This window comes from Apteryx mantelli, chromosome 2 (genome assembly GCF_036417845.1).
Source record: "Apteryx mantelli isolate bAptMan1 chromosome 2, bAptMan1.hap1, whole genome shotgun sequence".
In the NCBI taxonomy this organism is placed as follows: Eukaryota; Metazoa; Chordata; class Aves; order Apterygiformes; family Apterygidae; genus Apteryx; species Apteryx mantelli.
In genome coordinates, this window is record NC_089979.1 from 47006683 (window position 1) to 47024870 (window position 18188).

Consider the following 18188-nt stretch of genomic DNA (forward strand, 5'->3'; position numbering starts at 1 on the left):
TTGATGTATTCTTTTTTTCTGGTAGTCTTACTTCAAATAAATGGAAATAAGGTGATATTGTTGATACATAAGAAAACCAGAATGGCTCTTCTTGTTCACATTAGGAGTTTATTTAGCTCAGCATCATGCCTCTCTGACAATGGTCCACAGTGGAGGCCTAGGAAAAAATATAATCAGTAAGGGTTCCCCAAACTATTCCTCCAGTCTCGAGCAAATTGAGTTCAGGGGCCTCCTGACTCAAAAGGAGTGGCTTTATATTTAATAGTCCTTCACAGATCTTTTCCATGATTTAATCCGGGCAGTTCTTGAATCCCTGTGGATTTTTTGCATGCACTCTTTGGCAAGGAGTTCTGCAGCTTAATTACATAAAGAAGAGCTTCCTTTTCTTTCTTTCAAAACAGTCCCTTAAGCTTTTTAAAAGCCCCTTAGTTCCTGTATTTAAAGAGACTGTGAACAATCATCAGCTATTTGCTTTACCTATATCACTTGAGCTTTTATAGACACACTCCAGCAAATGGAAATAAAATCCTTACTTCAAATGGCTAGAACAGCTATATGGGTGCAAACCTATAGGCTATATAGAATGATATCACTTGATGTGGTACAGTTCACTATAATGCAAAACTGTAAAGGAGGGAAAGTAAGCACAACAGAATCAGTCCCGTTGAAAAAACTTCCTGGTCTATCTTGCTAAAACGAATTTGCAGGTTTTAAATAATACTTTTGTAGATAACCAGCAATCTGATTTTGCAATGAAAAGTCACAAATCACAGCCCTGCTGAAAGCAACAGATGTCTGCCATTTCTTTCAGCAGCCGGTTTCACCACAAAGTTTTCAAATTTATTTCTAGTGATCTAAATGTGTTGCATATATGGCAACATGCCAAACTAGCACTACAAGTATGCATACTAGCACATTGCATAGAAAGAAATTTTTGTAGTAGTATTTCTGTGTGTCTATACTGATGTCTCTAAATATTCATTGTGGCCACAGTCTCTTACGTAATGCTATTATATCTTTAGCAAGCTTACTGTGAAACTCAGGGGACAGACGGATCATGATAGGCATTACAGTATCATGCTGAATATATCTCAGGGGGTATTTTTACAGGCATCAAAAATAAATTTGCGTTAAACATTTTTAAGTTTCCTCACACTTAAATAAAAAAGGCTAGGATTTTTTTTAAACAGTTATTCTATTGGAAAGAGATACAGGCTTGGATCTAACCAAATAATTTTACAAGGAAATAGAACGTATGAATGCTAACATCATTCTGGTAAACACTTCTGACATTGACCACATTATACCTAACATCAATGACTTTCAGCTACTTAATTATCTTGGTGACTGCATTTAGCAATTCAAACATAAATACATGTCCTACCTGATCAAATACCTTAGAGAGGTCAAGAGAATTACTTAAAAGAATAAAATGTTGTAATCTTAAGAAGTCACAATATTTCCTACAGCACTGACTACTTGACAATTTTTTTATGTAAACATTTCATTTTTTAAACATTTCTATTGCAGAAGTGACATTAAGAAGTTGTTACCTGTACCATAAGAAGATCACTCAAAATAGTTCTTTGTCCAGACTCATTTCCAAATGCTCACAAGGAGAATTTAAATGCACAGTCAGAGATGTAGAAGCTGGCTAAATAAAAAAAAACTGGGGCTGCCTCTGCAGGTGAAAGATCTGTTATACAATTCTAACGAAACAGAAATAAGATCAATTAAAGCAACTAAATAGGGAAAAGTAATGCAAAGTTTTTTGTTTTTTGTTTTTTTCCCAATAATGCAAAGAAATATTGGCAGGGACTCTGCTATGCTTTGTTTCCAACTCATTAAGGCAAATCACATTGTATCTCCAAAAATAAAGGTACCATAAAACTCTTTCTTTGAGGTATTTAAAATTCTGTTACAGGTCTAGATCCTCATTTTACAGCTAATCCTATGAGAAGGTACTCCCAAACTCAAGGAGTTCCTAGCGTTTTTGGTATTTAACAGAGAAAGAGACTACTGAGACTGCCATCACAGAAATGCTATAAAGAATAAGAATCTCTTGGAGTTCAGAATTCACTGGTTTCCATTCTAGGATTTTAGCTGTATTACAGGAATCCATTTTGCATTGAAATCCTACAGTAAAGTCAACCAAAGCAGTGCACTGTTTGCAGAGGCACAGAATGTGATGGGGCAATTCATAAGCTCCTCAGAAAACAAAAATCCATTAAACTTCACCAAGAGATGATATTTTTTCTGCAAAAATTACAGATAGTAGAGAAATTCCCTTTATGCTGCCATATTTGCAAAACAGAACGAACCAGCTCTGCACTCCAAGCACTCCTTTTTCTAGATGTGTGCTGAACTACATATTTTGAAAATAATACACATTTTGAGGTTATGGGGTCATTTGTAGTCAGTAGAATGTAATTTATCAGTGTGTGGCAATGACAACATTACTTCTAAAGTAGCATATGCTATAAGCCACCTCTTGTTGGGAAAAAAAAAAAAAAAAGAATGTCAAACCAGGGGAATGCACTTCAGTGCTTAAAATAGTGCAAGGTGTTTTGCTGTTTTTATAGACATTTTATGAGCTATACAGGACAATGACCCTGGCACCCTATTATTTTTGTTGTTGTACATAGAAAGATTCAAATTTCAAGATTAACTATATCTAACAGAAGAACTATGGTACCACTGCTGGTACCTAACCACAGCACTACAGCTCATGTTCAGTTATAAATGCTCACACTTCAAGATATTTTCTGAAAAATATTGAGCTGCTGTATGCAGGAATTCTTTTCTTTCCATATGCCATTTCTGAGATTGCTGTCAGACTGCTCTGCCCAGTTTTGGAGTTTGTTTTAAAAAGATAAAAATTGGAAATGGTTCAGAGAAGAGTTACAAGAATGATGTGTAGTTGGGTCTGGGAAAAATCTTAGGAAACATCTAAGAACATTCAGCTAATTGATTTATCATAAAAGATAGTTCAAACTTAACTGTAACAAGATTGAATGCCTGAAAGATGAACCACTGTATTTAGATATTAAGGGCAATGAAGCACTGAAAGAATGCTTCAGATAGATTTTCTACGAACTAGGAAATATCAATTGATTTAATAAAATATATTATTTTTCCCTGTATGTCTTACCTTGCTTTTATCCTTAGACCATCATGACTACAAAAATAGCAGTATCTAATCTGGACTGATTCTTCAAAAAGATACACTGTTGTTCATTCACAAGTTATTAAGCTACTTTGAGAGCTCATTTAAGGCATGTTACGCAGAAGATCAGACTAGATACTCACTTTAATTTCTTTTTGTAATCATTACAAGTCTTCAGGAAAAAATCCAAACACTTAAATTTAATCCTAATTATTCTTAAAGAAGCCCTGACCAAGCAATTTTGTTCTAGAACCCAAGTTGTTTTTTTTTTTTTTTTTTTTACAATTGAGGATGTGGTTCAGAATAATCAAAAATCACAGTTAAAAGAAAAGCAAGGAAAAAGTTCAAAGGATATTTTAATTTCATACTTTTTTCTTGAGAAAAATGCTTCTTTAAATTTATATTAGTTTTTACCTCTAAGTTTCTATTTTGAATTATCTTGGCAGGGGAGCAGATTTGGGAGCAGAAGGTGGGAATTCAAGACCTGATAATAATTTTGATCCTGAATCATTAGTTTGAACTGTCTTATCCCTTTTATTTCCATTTGACCACTCGTTCCTTTTCTTTAGTCATACCGACTCTTTGCATTTATAAATAGAAAAAAGAACATTAAAGCTAGTGCAGCTCACATCTCTAGTGCTGTGTGACTTGACACCTCTGGAGGCAGAACTCTGTCAGACACTGACAAATTTTTGTTACAGGCAGTGCCTCTCCTGCCTACAAAAAGGCTAGGTAAAAGCAGCTATGTATGATATTTAAAAAAAGGTGAAAAACCTAAGCTGAAAATATTTGTTTGACTCTCATCACATAAAGGACAAAACTTCAGACCAGGATGGAGAGAAAGTGTCTTCTTCTTTTACTGAAAGACTTAATAGTCTTCCTAACATGCAGAGAAACCTGGGTCACGAAAGGAAAGCAGGAACAATATGAATTCTTCCTTCCCCTTGATTTTTTTTGAAAATAGATAGTCCAAAGTTCTGACTAAGATCTGAAGAGTTTTACTGGGGTGCTGTGGTACCCAAGTGGACTTCTGAAATTCCCCACTCTCCATTTCTTTCTCCCTCTCTGCCCTGGAAAGACTAATCTGTGAGTCACTGAAATTGTTTCTGGTAAGGCCGAACATGAAATAGGTTTTTATTTCCTGGGAAATTCCACAGTCTTGATCCTCTCCCCCCATCCCCCTTTTTGTAACAAGACCAAACCCAAAGAGTTTTGAAATATTCTGTGAAATGAACACAAAATCAATGTTTATTTTACTCAACCAAGTTAAATCAGAACATCTGTTGCAATGTTTACTTTTTAACTTAAAAAAAAATCAAAATTCATTTCAGTTCCAAACACATTTACATGAAATGATAAAGTGAAAAATTTAGTTAAAAATGCCTCATCTAACCATTTCCCTGAAGGAAACTGACATATTAATTCAAGATTAAATGTTTAAAGAATCTGATAAGTTTTGTTCCAGAAACATTCATATAAGATTCTTCTGACTTGCTTAGCAATCTCTCTATTGGCTGAAGATTCATTGACACTACTGGCAAGTTTGTTTTACTCGTGGAAGGTAAATCCATTTCTCAGTGCCTGGCCAGGGCAACTCTGTGAATTGAAGAGGGAGAGGGGGAAAACATTATGTTTCTCTTCATACAGCTCCAATGGTTGTAACAGACCCTGTATCCTGTATTTTATATACTAAATAAGGAGGATCTCTATTTTTGGATGCTACCTACAGAGATTTACATTTTACCTTTACTCGGTCTCTTCACTACCTAAGGAATATATATCTTTTGAGTTCGTATTTATAACCTTTATTGAAAGAGCAGCCTGTGTAGGGTTTTGTGCTGCAAGAGAGGTATCCAAAAGGATCCCTTAAAGATTTGTAACTATACAGATATTTTCCACTGAAGAAACACAAGTCTTTTCTGCTTTGCTTCATTTGATTGGATGTACTGAGCCTCAATAGCTGCAGCATCAGTAAGGATGAGGAAACCAGTAACTACTCCAAATAAAGGGATGTCTTCTAAAATGAAATTTCTTCTACAGTTTCACTTTTTCACTACCTGCTCATTTATGAACTTTACTGATGATTGTGTTTCTTGCAGTTTGCATGAGGTACTGCTTACTATCTATCTACACATATCATGGTTCAGGATATTGTTGAGGACTATCAGTTTTCTCTGAGGATAACATTCAAATTCAAATGGAAATGGATTGTTTGCTAGTATCATCATTAATATTTATAGCAGTCCTAATTACTGTACTTATCAAAACGTAGCAGTAGCTATTGTGTCAGGTAAGCTAAAGTATTAATAACTTTTCAACACTGAGGACAGAGAGGATGTTAGTTGTTGAAGCATACACATGCTATAGAGCATAAAATAATGCTCTTTATTTTTTCCGCAGTAAGCCATGGACGTGCAGCAGCACCAAACATAATAGGTGAAAACAGAGTTATGATTGACAAGTAAGGCTGCAGTTTAGATCACTGTGGCTCAAAAAAATGAAAGGACAGTCATGTTCCGCAGTACAAAACAATCCTCCTTTTTATTATGGCAGTGGAAAGAGATAGAGTGAGTTGGAAAATCACTAAAGAGAAGTTCTCCTGGCATAACCACTTTGTTCTTGTCTGAACTGTCTCTCAGAGTCACTGTGTCATGTTAAATGTATGTGCCTACTTCTGGAGCTTTAGATACTGAGTAGCTGAACTTCTGTAGTTTTTTCACTTCATGGTGTTATAACATTTGCCTAAAACACGTTTATTACAGGTGAAATCTGGGTAGACTGTACTGTTAGGTACCACCCAGGTCAATTTGTTAATAGGCCAGAAGGAGACCCAGAAAGAGTTATGGTTCATATACTCTCCTCAAAATGTATATTATCAGCTGAGCAGCTCAGATTCCCTCCGTAAAGTAACGTGTCCACAGTATGAATGTGTTGCACACTCTGCCCATTCCATTTAATTTTAAACATTTTGTGAGTCAGAGTGAACCAAATTTATTAAATTAGGTGATGAAAATGTTTTAATGATTTGTGTCTAACCTTTGGGCATGCAAATATTTGAAAATTCACACAGAGGTGCACCCTAAATTCATGTATGTGCATGTATACAAATTCAGCATTTTGTGCTTGTGTACACTGAGATCCGTAGGCACATTTTGCAAAATTCAGTTCTGTGCTTTTTTGTTCTTTAAACTTCAGTTTCCAAGAAGTGAGTGTATGTTCCTTGACAGAAAATCACCAAGCTGTCAGATGGAGATCATTTTATGAGAGCAGTATGTATTCATTTTGGAGGAACAGTCCTGAGAATTTTAAATAGCTGTCAAATGTAATTCAATTCATTACCGATTAACATTAGATTGAGAAGTAAAGCCAAATAAAATCATTTGTGGAAATAAAGTAAAAAAAAAAGTACTCCTGTCTGTTTTTTTGGACAGTACTGCGGGAACAAACTATATTGTTTCTGTTTTACTGTGGGAGTTTAGACTCTTACAGGAATTTCTTTGCAAATTCATGGGTACACTGATTGTAATGTTTGTGATTTAACTTATTCAGAAGGAGAAATGTAGATACAATAACATCAGTCATTGATTATCAAAAATTCATTGTCATATAGTTTAATACTGTCTGTTATTTAAAGCACATGCAATAAGACTGTGTTTATAAAAACAAATAAAGCCTGAATGAAGTATAACTTCATTCATTAGTCACAATGTTGATGTCAAAATTGTTCATCTAAAATGAATAAACAAATAAGTAAATAATTGCATTTTCTTGTTATATGAGCATATGATATAATTACCAAGATTTATGGAGAAGATAAACAAGCTAAAAAGATGAAACTGGTTCCACTTAGACTCTATGAATTCGGTAAAGTCAGTATCAAAACTGCAGGAAGTGCATTCAGCAATGTGGATAATATTTATAAATATTATTGCATTAATACGTACGGGTCCCAGGCAGACCTATTATTTCAATAGTCTAAGCTAGCAGATGTCAAACTGCAGTGGATAACTGACTTCAAAATGATACATGGACTCGCATAGCTCTAGGATCTACTACTAACAAAAATGATGTTTACCACTACATTTAGTGTGAAAAGCTTCTGAATCCCTGATCTTCAGGGTACAATTTGAGAAAAAGGTAAAATAGGAGGGAAAAATGGATTCTCAGTTTGATTTGACATCACATGTAAAGAACAAGGGAATGTACCAGTGCCATCAGTGTGTTCTTTTATATATGATAGCATATTTTCTTGAGAGCAAGACGCTTTTCAGATGATCCCAGAGTGTGCATATATTGGTTTTGGTATATTTTATTTTTAAGAAAGGTACAACATTGCTAATATCTACCTTCAAAGAGAAAAAAATACAAATAGACAATCTCATGCTACATAAGTTAGGCTCTCCTTGAATAAAAACATCTATATTGTGATTTGGGTTGCAAGTGGAAAAATAGTGGTTGTTTCTATCTTGTTTGCAATCTTTTTGCAGAAAAGTAAATATTTCTAAATATTCTATAAAAATGCACCTAAATTTTCATAAGTTTTTGAATAATAATATCCCAAACTATAAAGAAAAAAAAACTTAATAAAATTTTTCTAGCTTTCCAGAAATGAGAGGTTTAAGGGTTGACACAATATCAATGGAGCAAGCAAGCTCTTAGTTTTTGAACGTCTCATTTGAAAAGTTGACAAAATCTACCATGAACCTCAGAAAAAAAATAAATAAAAATCCTAGTCTTTGGAAACCAGTGGAATGTCGGCATATCATCCTAGGTTTTATTCCATTTAGTTCAGAGTTCACTGCATTACAACTTACTGCATATCCAACACAGTATTAGTGAGGTTTAGTAAGGGTAATTCAACACTTCTGTTTGCACTATGACTTGTTCAAGTACAATTTATTGTGCATGAATGCCAAACTTATGACATACATTTACAAAATGTATATGCATAAGGAAACAATGTCAGATTCAACTTTAATTTCTTCACAATTTTCTACTTTTATAGCTAATGTTCAGCAGTAGAGGGTTTTAACTGTCATGTGCATTTATAGAAGTTGGAATCAAAGGGATTCAGTCATTTCTAGTAATAAGTTTATAGATAACCAAAATTTATTTTCAGGGATTTAACTTGGAAATATATTTATAATATATTTCTCTGGGTGAAGGTGGTGGTGGGGGACCTGCTCTTGGAAATTGAACAGAAAATAATAATGCAACTTTTCTAAATGTAATAATGTACATTTTATAAATTCATAAATTTAGAGAGCAAGGAACTATTTTCATGAACAGAATATAACTATACCAAATAATAATAAAATGGAATTGAACTGGAAGTTTTTCCCTATTCTTTCTATTCATCTTGGTAAGTTAGTAGCCTAGTTATTTGTCTATGCCCATAACAATTAAAACTAAATAGAAGCAGTAATTTCAGAGTCTGTCCATCCGGGTGGTACTTAGATCTCATTATTCCCAAATAATGAGTACTGCTTTTTTTTTTTCTTTCAATATATGTGATAGTAAAACCCAAACTTTATACTGTGTGGCAGCAAAGGCAATAAAAACATTAACTGACCACAGGATACTATCCATGATTTCTTAAGCAAACAGAGAATTCAGTGAAGCCAGGAGCTCAGGACTAGCTACATAATTCAGTGCTTTGTATCTTCCATTTAATGTATTTGCATAGATAGGATGAAAACAAAAATAAGGAAACAATATATGCAAAATGTATTGAAGTATTATATCAGCAAAGGTATTTTCATATATTAAAATACAACTATGTAAATATAATAATAATAATAATAATAATAATAATAACCTTAAAAAAATGCCAATGTGTAAATAGAAGTGAAGGGCTGGCACTGTTTACAGGAAAGCATGCCAGTATTTCAGCCTTATGAAACGCACACATTTTAAGAAAAACTGCACAGATTTATACATTATTCATGTCTGATTTTCAGCAGTCCACATAAGCCATACTTTCAGTGTTGTTTCACACATGAAATTTCTCACAATTTCTCAACTCCTATCCAGCCAGAAACATCTCAGGCCGTACAGACGCTTGATTTTTAGCACCATGGATAGTTCCACGTATTCCTTCTGGGCAAAACATCACTTCTTATCTTACTGAACAGGAAACATATGTTGCAGTCACACATCAGAGGCTGTAAAACAGGACACCTTTTTTGTTGTTGTTAGCATATCTACCTCTTTGTTTCCAGCAGGTGGAGTGACTTCAAATGTCAAAGAACACAACAGGCTATTTTTTCATGCTTTCTGAGGAAATGCAGCAATTTTTTCTCTAGGCTATATGTAAAACCAGAAAACAACTTTTTAGTAATTTTGTTTGAGCAATAATGAATTTTGGCTTGGTCAGCTTCTGATGTCAAATGATCAGGTGGTTTAAGACCTTAAGGCAATTCCTGAACCTTTGCATTCAGCCTTGACTCCTCGTTTAAAATGAAAAATGTACCTAGACACAAACCTTTAAGACAGTGGAACACTGTCCTCAGGCTGAGAGTGAAGCTGATAATTTATCTTAATCCACTCATGCACTAGCTTATTAACAGGAAGACAGATTTTCTGCATTGTTTATTACTGTGAAAGTTGATTGTTGACAGACGTTTCTCTAAGATGGTACTTTATTAAATGACTTAAAATGTACCAATAGAAGTGCTGTTTAACACTATGGGTTACTATTATAGCCATTAAAATATATAACACTATAGAACAGTGATCTAGAATTAAATAATATGAAAGCAATTACATTTATGTTAGAAATATCCACTTAAATTCAACTAGGAATTATAAACTGCTTAGGTAATTAGAAAAGATGGAAATAAACCAAAGACTATAGGAAACAAACTGTAGAAGACCATTCTCTCTTAAATTCTACAGGGAAAGACAATCCACTGAAGCTCTATATTCTACACAGCTTGCCCATATGGGTATTCCAGAACACATTTTTGATCTGAGTATCATGTTGATCCACAGGATGAATAAACTATTAGATATGAAAAATCGTATACTGGGGATATAGGATCTCTAGCATCAAAGCTGTCTAAAGACAGTAGCATATGTTTTGACGCTAAAAATTTGCCTGTCCCAGATGAAGGCTAATCCACTGTGCTTAGTAGGATGCTTTTCCATGCTAGCATGGCAGTGCAGCCTTTAGGCCTAAGCCAGCTCATGCACAGCCCTGATGCTGTGCCCATAAGCCCAGCAGCTAGCCCTGATGATAGAGCAGGGACAAGGTCTGAGCATCCACTGGACATGACCATATTTGAGCATGGGTAATTATAAATAGCTGAATACACAGAATCTATTCTGATATGGTAGCATGAAAGAGCTTAACCATTTAGAAATCCAAATTAAGAAAAAATGGTTATTCATAGCCAAATGGATTTACATTCTCTGTTGCAAAATGGTACAATGATTGGAGAGATGTGTCAACAACATTTAGTTGTGCACTGTGAATGAGCGAAATGCTCACTAAATGTATAATACAATGTATCAAGGAATGTGTAAAAGTGATATTTAAGTGAACAGTGATCTTGTCCAAAGTTTCAAAGTCTTGGATTTTTAGCTACTAGATAGTTATGTCAGGAGTGATGGTTTGGTCAGCAGTACAGGGCTGTCATAGTGCCTGCAGTACTACCCGCATCATAATATTGATACTGCCTTGAGTTATGGGTTAGAGAGGTCAGAATCCCTGACTAATGGGAGAGGCAGAGACTGGAGAAAGAGTCAAAAACTTAACAGGAATTCTTTCTTATCATTTTTTTTTTAATGCCACAATTTTTAAGGTATTACTTGGGAAAAGGATGCCCAGACTTTAGGGGCTGGCAGTTCTATGATTTATTAAACCCCCAAAGAGGTATATGTTGCTGGTTTTTTATATCCAATTTTTGATTTATGATAATCAGGTAAATGATCCCAACCAAGCAAAACTCTACATTCTAGATTAGAATATGGGTCTTGGCCCTCTGACTTCACTGGGAGTACTTATATGCTTTAAATTATAAAGATGGTAAAATACTTTCCTGTCTGAGAGTCCATTCATAAATGCAATTCAGATGAGTTGCATTTATATTTAAATAGATTTGGATTTAAAGGAAAAAAAAGACAAAAATATCTACTTGCTAATATGATACATTAGAATAAAACACGTCTATAAAACTCTTGCAAGATGGTCTTGTATATAATCCATTGTCTTCAAAGGGTGGCTCATTTGTGTCTAAATGAAGAGATGCATTTAATAATATTTTGTGATTTTTTTTCTAAACTGTAATACTAATTGCATGACCACTCCATATTAATCCCAGAATACACTACTCAGAAATTAATAAAAACATGGAAAATATAGTGCAGAAGACCTTGATAATCACTAGCCTATCCAGACACCAAATGGCAGAATCATCTATGTGGAAATATATATCCCATATATATGTATATCCTATCAAAAATATCAACTCGTTTTAAAATGTTTTAAAAAATAATGTGGGCATATTTAAAGAGAGAAGATATGGGGAATTCTAGGTCTGAATAACACCTAAAGAAGTGCATCACAAGGAGATAATTTTTTGTTATGCATGAAACATCTGTATGCTACAATTGCTGTGTTTATTTGTAAATGTCATGAAGTAAAAAAAAATCTTTATTACATTCTACAAGTGATATTAATTATTTAAAGTTTATGAAGTGCTTTGGAATGTAACTCATTTGTAAATACACTACATAAATGTTAAGTAGTGTTACTATAAATTTAAAATGACAAAAGAAATCTAACAATATTTAATTGATTTGCTAAAATGACAGCAACAAGCTGGGTTTGTTCTACTCTGTAAATGATTTTATGTTACATTGCAGTACAACTTTTTGTTTTTTAACCATCATGCCCAGCTTTGGAAAAATTACCTCTGCACCCATGTGGATCTCTGTGAGCGTGCAAGAAAAGTAGAGGCTTTTACATCAAATATGGAAATATGGATATGGCTGAGGAACTCTGTGGAATATTAATTTTGCTGGAAACAGTTGTAACCGAATTTCTAGAACAGTCCCTGAGCAGGTTTTTTCACAAAAGGACCATTAGACTGACATCAAGAAAACGTGAAAATGAAGCTTCTATCTGGAGGATTAAGAGCCAAGGCTTTTTCCAAACTCAAATGGATTATTGTAGGACAGCCACTGCATCTGAATGCATGACTTTTATATGGAGATAACCATAAGCAAACAGTTAGATCTTGAAATTTAATCAGGATTTTTGAATTTTGCTAGTGCTGTATCTTGGTTAATAGGTTATATTGTAAAGCATGTATTGAAATGGTATTGAATTTAATCTTTTATTGCCTAAAAAGTCTATAATATTTTATTCAAATTATTTAAAGAGTGTCAACCGGAAAGAGAACTTTTGAAACACTTTGCTGTTGTCTTATGTAGTCATCAAAGGCTTTGTTCTTTTGCTTTTGGGCCGCCACTCCTATTCTTCCTTTATGATGAATTATAAAAAGCCAGTGGATTTTTCAATATTTATTGGGGTATCTGTGTATGTGTATGTTCAGTGTGAATCCCTTTATTTTAAGCGCTAAAGTGATTGGTGTTTTAGTGAACACCAACACAATATCAACCAGAGGAGGAAGCTTCTTCTAAGCTGTCATAACAATGGTACATTCTTTCTTTAACTCAAAATAAGGTATTTATTTCTTGAATAAATATAAATAAATTCCTGACACAGTGTAGAGGTTTTCATAACATATTAATTTCAGAATGCATTGGATCACTCCTGCCTAATCAAAAACAATTTATCATTAAAGATAAAGGGTTTTAAAGCACTAGGAAAACAACAAGTTTTATTTTGAATAAGATAAAAGTATGATTCAGAAGCAGAATGAAATCTACATGTGAAATGGGTGTTACATATAAGTTTTAACCTCTATAATCCATGAGAAAACCTATTTATTTGTCATTGGACTAGGACACATTCTTTATCTTACAAATCTACCTGGAACCTACTGTGGCTGAGGAATATTTAATGGTAAATGGAGAAAGAATGGATTTTCATAACTAGCAGTGAAATTCACCCTGCTGACTGAGAAAAATGCCCTGCCAATGTAAATGCAATAAAAAGATACCCTTTTGCAGTAATGCCTGTTCTATTTGAACTTTCGTTGCTCTACTAATGGGGTTTTGTGTTCAAAATTTGCCTTTTGTAACCCATTCAGCAGAAGCCAAGGACTCTCAACATTTTATCTTTATGGCACTCCGAACTTCACCAAGGAACTCATCAATATTGTATGGAGTATATTGGTGAAACATACATACATCTGAGGGAACAACAAAACAGAAAAAAGAGTCAAGGTGCTTCATGAAAGGCATATCTCTTATTTATGACTCTTCTCATTATTCTTTCATTTAAAAAATCAAAGAAGAAGATAAGATGGTGCCTTATCTTATACTAGTTAGTTTGTCACGCACACACATTCTGGATGTGGAAATAGAACGAGAAAATATGTTGTGCTTCACAATCAGTTCTAGGAGAAAAAAAAACACTTTTTATGGGAAGTATGGCTTGATTAAAATATTGTAAAATCTAAAGGCAATTTTTTTCCCCAAATCAATCATATAACATTGATGTAATGACATATATCATTGAGTTGCTCTTAATATGAACTGTGTATGACTAATATATGACTGGGGAGTTTTCTTATGACTAGGACATTAAAGGAGCAATTCTGATGCCAAGAAAATGGTGTCTAGTGTCATTTGAGTTGCCCTGGAGTGTCTGTTGCTCCAGAAGAGCAAAGATTTGCATCTCATCTGCCAGCCCCATGAGCATGACCAGATACCTTAGAGAACTGACATGATACATAGCAGCTGAATTGCATCCTAAGCTAACCAGCACTTACCCATCTAATCCAACATAGCTGTATAAGTTCCACTAGTCAATGAAAAGAGAAGGTCACCTGTAGAGACTTATTTCTTGAACAGATGGATGAATTGTCCTCTGGAAACACTTCTTTCTCTCCACTGTGTATAATGGAAGATGACATGACTATTTTGGACTAGATGTCTTCCCCCCAGTGTGTCCAGGGAGGTGAAGCTCACTGTGAGATATCTTATTAGGATGTGCTTAATTTGAGTTCAGTTCACTGTCCCAAGAATAAGCTTCACTGTTTCTTTTTCTTTTTCTTTTTTTTTAAAAGCCCCTTTTTATATCATTGAATTAAAATTTGATGGAATGTTGCCCCAAGATTTCCTTCCTGAAGCACTAGGTATTTTACTGAATCACAATCATAACCATGGTACAAAACTACCATCAAAAAAGACTTTTTATTGCAGTTACTAAAATTGGTGATGCTACTTTGTAGAAACAAGTATTTATTTCTTCAGCATCTTTCTGTGTTTGCCAACTGACCTTAGTACTTTCTTATTTTCTATAAGAATCAATACCAAGAATGGATTTAATATTTGTTTTCAAGTTTCTTTTATATTTTGATGCTTACATCAAATCTGTTTGATTCCATACTTGCCTTTAATTTGATACAGAGTTTACTAGCTAACACTACTCTTTACTCATAGGATACAAGAAAGCCATAGATTTTCAATAATTTGTGTAAATTTGCAAGATTTAGAGTGTTCTCACACTTGTGAGTGAGTATACAAAATTTGGTAGTAAGAAAGCAACTAGTTTTGCCTAGTTGATAAAATAACATGTTTTGACACACCACAGTGATAGAAATTAACTAAAAGGGCAATTAAAACAAGTGAAAAGAGTTGAAATATGAAATGTTTATTCATGTTGTCCTGAAAAGTGATAAAGCTATAGAGTTAGAATGCATAATTTTATCTGAGGTTTCAAAAATAAGTTAATAGATAAACACACGGTCTCTCATATGAATGCTGCATGCAGTGAAATGTGCTGTGATATAATCTGGAATGAAATGACCTTCACTTTTCAGTCAGATATTTGGTGATTATTTTAACAGTGTGGTCACAGATTTTCCTAGCTGGAATATACATATTTTTAATTATGTTCTTCCCTTCTTTCTCCTCTTAGAGTTTTCAGTGAACATCTCAAGTATTTCTGGAAAAAGCAGATCTTCAGGCAATGTTGAAATTTCCCAAATGATAGAATGCACATATACACAGATTTAAAGCTGAAGAAATAACACCTTGCTATTTGACCTTAGCCATTTATCTGAATGTATGGAGTTATCTTAAAGCAAACAAACAAACAAACAAACAAACTCCCCCAAAACTCAAAATTGTTATTCTCCTTTCAAACTTTTGCAAAATACATTTTCAGTTTAGAAATGAATAAGTCATGGTAGCTTGTGTGAATAAGATGGTGGTAGCTTGTGGAACAGGACCAATAAGCATTGGAATCTATGGGAAAATGTGCTGAGTAGGAGAAGGAAAAAAGTGATTTGTGTCACCTGACAAGGGAAGAGGAATAGAGGGAGGGAAAAGAGAGGAGAGGAGAGGCAGAAATCATATGGTTGGGACAGACTGGTAATTCTGAGGCATAAACTCATACAGCTTGGGAGTGAGGGCAAGGGGTTGGATTTCAAAAGAGAGTGGATTCATGTTAGTATGGTAGTAAGAAGAAATAGAGAAGACTTTAATTTCACATAGGATTACATAGCACATCACAGGATGACATGAAATCTAACCAAATTCACTTCAGAAAGAAATATTTTAATAGGTTAGCATGGTATATAAACAAACACAGTGGTGTAAGAACTTGCAAAATGGGAGGAAATTACCCATTTGAAGATTCCAGTGACAAGACACTTGACTTTCATGTGCACAGTTTATGATGCTTCAAGGAGCTCTTCATAGAACTATATCCATTTCTTACATAGTTGCATATCTATTGCTCTTATTACATTAAAACTCATGCAATTACTAGTGCCCATGCACAGATTTTATGTATAAAAAGGCCTATATTTTTTTTAGTCTGTGAAATGATAAATGGATTATGAATTTTTAAACAGGTATATCTTCAAAAAATGTAATTAGAGAACTGCTCTGAGAAACAGGACTATACATTTTCGCTCAGATATACTCTGACTTTGTGTTAGTTGAAAAATGTTCTGTTTGTTTTCAGTCTTCACAAAACAACTGCAAAGCTGAATACTGCCACCTAAGAAGCATTCTGAAACATACTTATTCTCCCAGTTTTTGGAGGGAAAGGGGGAATCTGGCTTTCTCCTGATGGAAACGCTAGGGAAAGAGGAGGGTTACGGATGAGTTACTGCTAGACATACAAAAAACAGTGCAGATAAAGGTACCCCAAATACCTTTTCCCCAATTTTTAATCAGTCTGTAGCTTTTCCATGTTAGTTAATATACTGGTAGTCTCCATGAAATAGAAATTGGCATAAGGCCAATATCCCTGATGATGACTATATTCTCCTTAAGCAAGGATTAGTGGGTGTCACTGTGTGCACATCACTTCTTTTTGTGTGTCCACCTCTAGATTGGGGCACATCTCTCCTGTAGGAAGGAAAGCTCAACTGATCTGTGAAGACAGGCAGATGGGGGCATTTACATTCCTTAATATTATTGCCTTAATCTGTCTAGATGTTCAGCTAGACTCTACTGAACTGTCTGCATATGAGTAACATTTACAGGTATTTTGTCATAGCCAAATAGGTTAATTTTCATAAGAAAAAATATTTCTAAGATTCTGATACATTCACATTGTTTTAGGAGCAGGAGCAGTAATTACATGATTATATTACATATGCCTTAATTCAGTGCATTGTAGCTCTGTACAAGAATGATCTTGTTCTTAGTTTATAAGATAATTAGTTTACTTTTCAAAAGAATATATATAATTAGGAAGACAAATAACCAAAGTCAAAAAGGTAATTTATAAGCTGGATCAGAAGCAGAAAAAGTTGTAACAGAATGAGTTTGCTAAACAATCGGAAAACAGAGGAAGTAATCAGAGAGAAGATGGGCATTTTGGAGAAGCTAATTCTGTTCTTTGCACCTTTCCTCTCTGTAGAAGTGAACCCTGAATCTGTTCTCATTCCCATCTTTTTCTATTTCTGTTAATTACACTGACGTAATTGCTGTTTTTATTGACCTAAAGCCACTGAAAGGAAGAAAAAAAAAGTATGCAGGAAAAATAGATGTCATTGTGGAGAACTCAGCAGGATCATCAGTTTGCAGTCAAAAGAGAGAAAAATTAAAAACTATTTGCTTTGGTATTTAGTAATTGTTGCTAGCTCTGAGGAGGCAAGACTCTTTTTAAAGTCTTATAGAATCTTGTAAATTCAACTTCTTCTAGCAGATTAAGTATGTAAGCTTCCAATGCAGTGCATAATAGAGTTAGCCACCCTTGCATCTTTAAACAGAGGAATGAAGTGTACAGTAGAGGTACACAAGCTATCTGGTGTAGTAACAAAGAGCAATCTAGCAGAGATAGTATGGAAAGCGGACAATTTACTCTGCTTTTAAGGGTAAGCTATAGTGTTGTGGTCCCCTCTTTCTCTCAAAATATGGGAGATCTTTGGACCATACGAGACAGAAATGGCGTTTTAACCTGTGTTTGCCATAGGTTTGAGGAAGGAGGAGGGAAGCATTTTTTTCTCGAAACTGCATTTTGTATGACATTAGGAATAATTAGTGTTGGGTGGGAGATGAGATGAGCATGTGGCTAGATACGGATTTGTTATTGGTTCAGGTGTACAGAGATATAACGGCTCCCCTCTCTTGTGACAAAAAAATGTGGGATGAACTGGACAGTGCTAAAGGTAGAAAGGAAAAAAGGGGCTACAGTACTTTTCAGCTTCCTAGCGATCCATCCATGTGTGTACAGACATTGAGTTTGTGAATCCCATTAGATCTTTTAAGATGTAAATGGGTTCTGAAGTTCTAATTTCTGGATTGCCTAAAGTGGTAAGTAGATACTGCAATGTGATAGAGGATGCTAGGCTTAAAAGCTGGATATTAAGGAACTTCTTTTAAACAGTGAGGGATAGAAAGAGTAGAAATGAAGCAAACTAAAAAA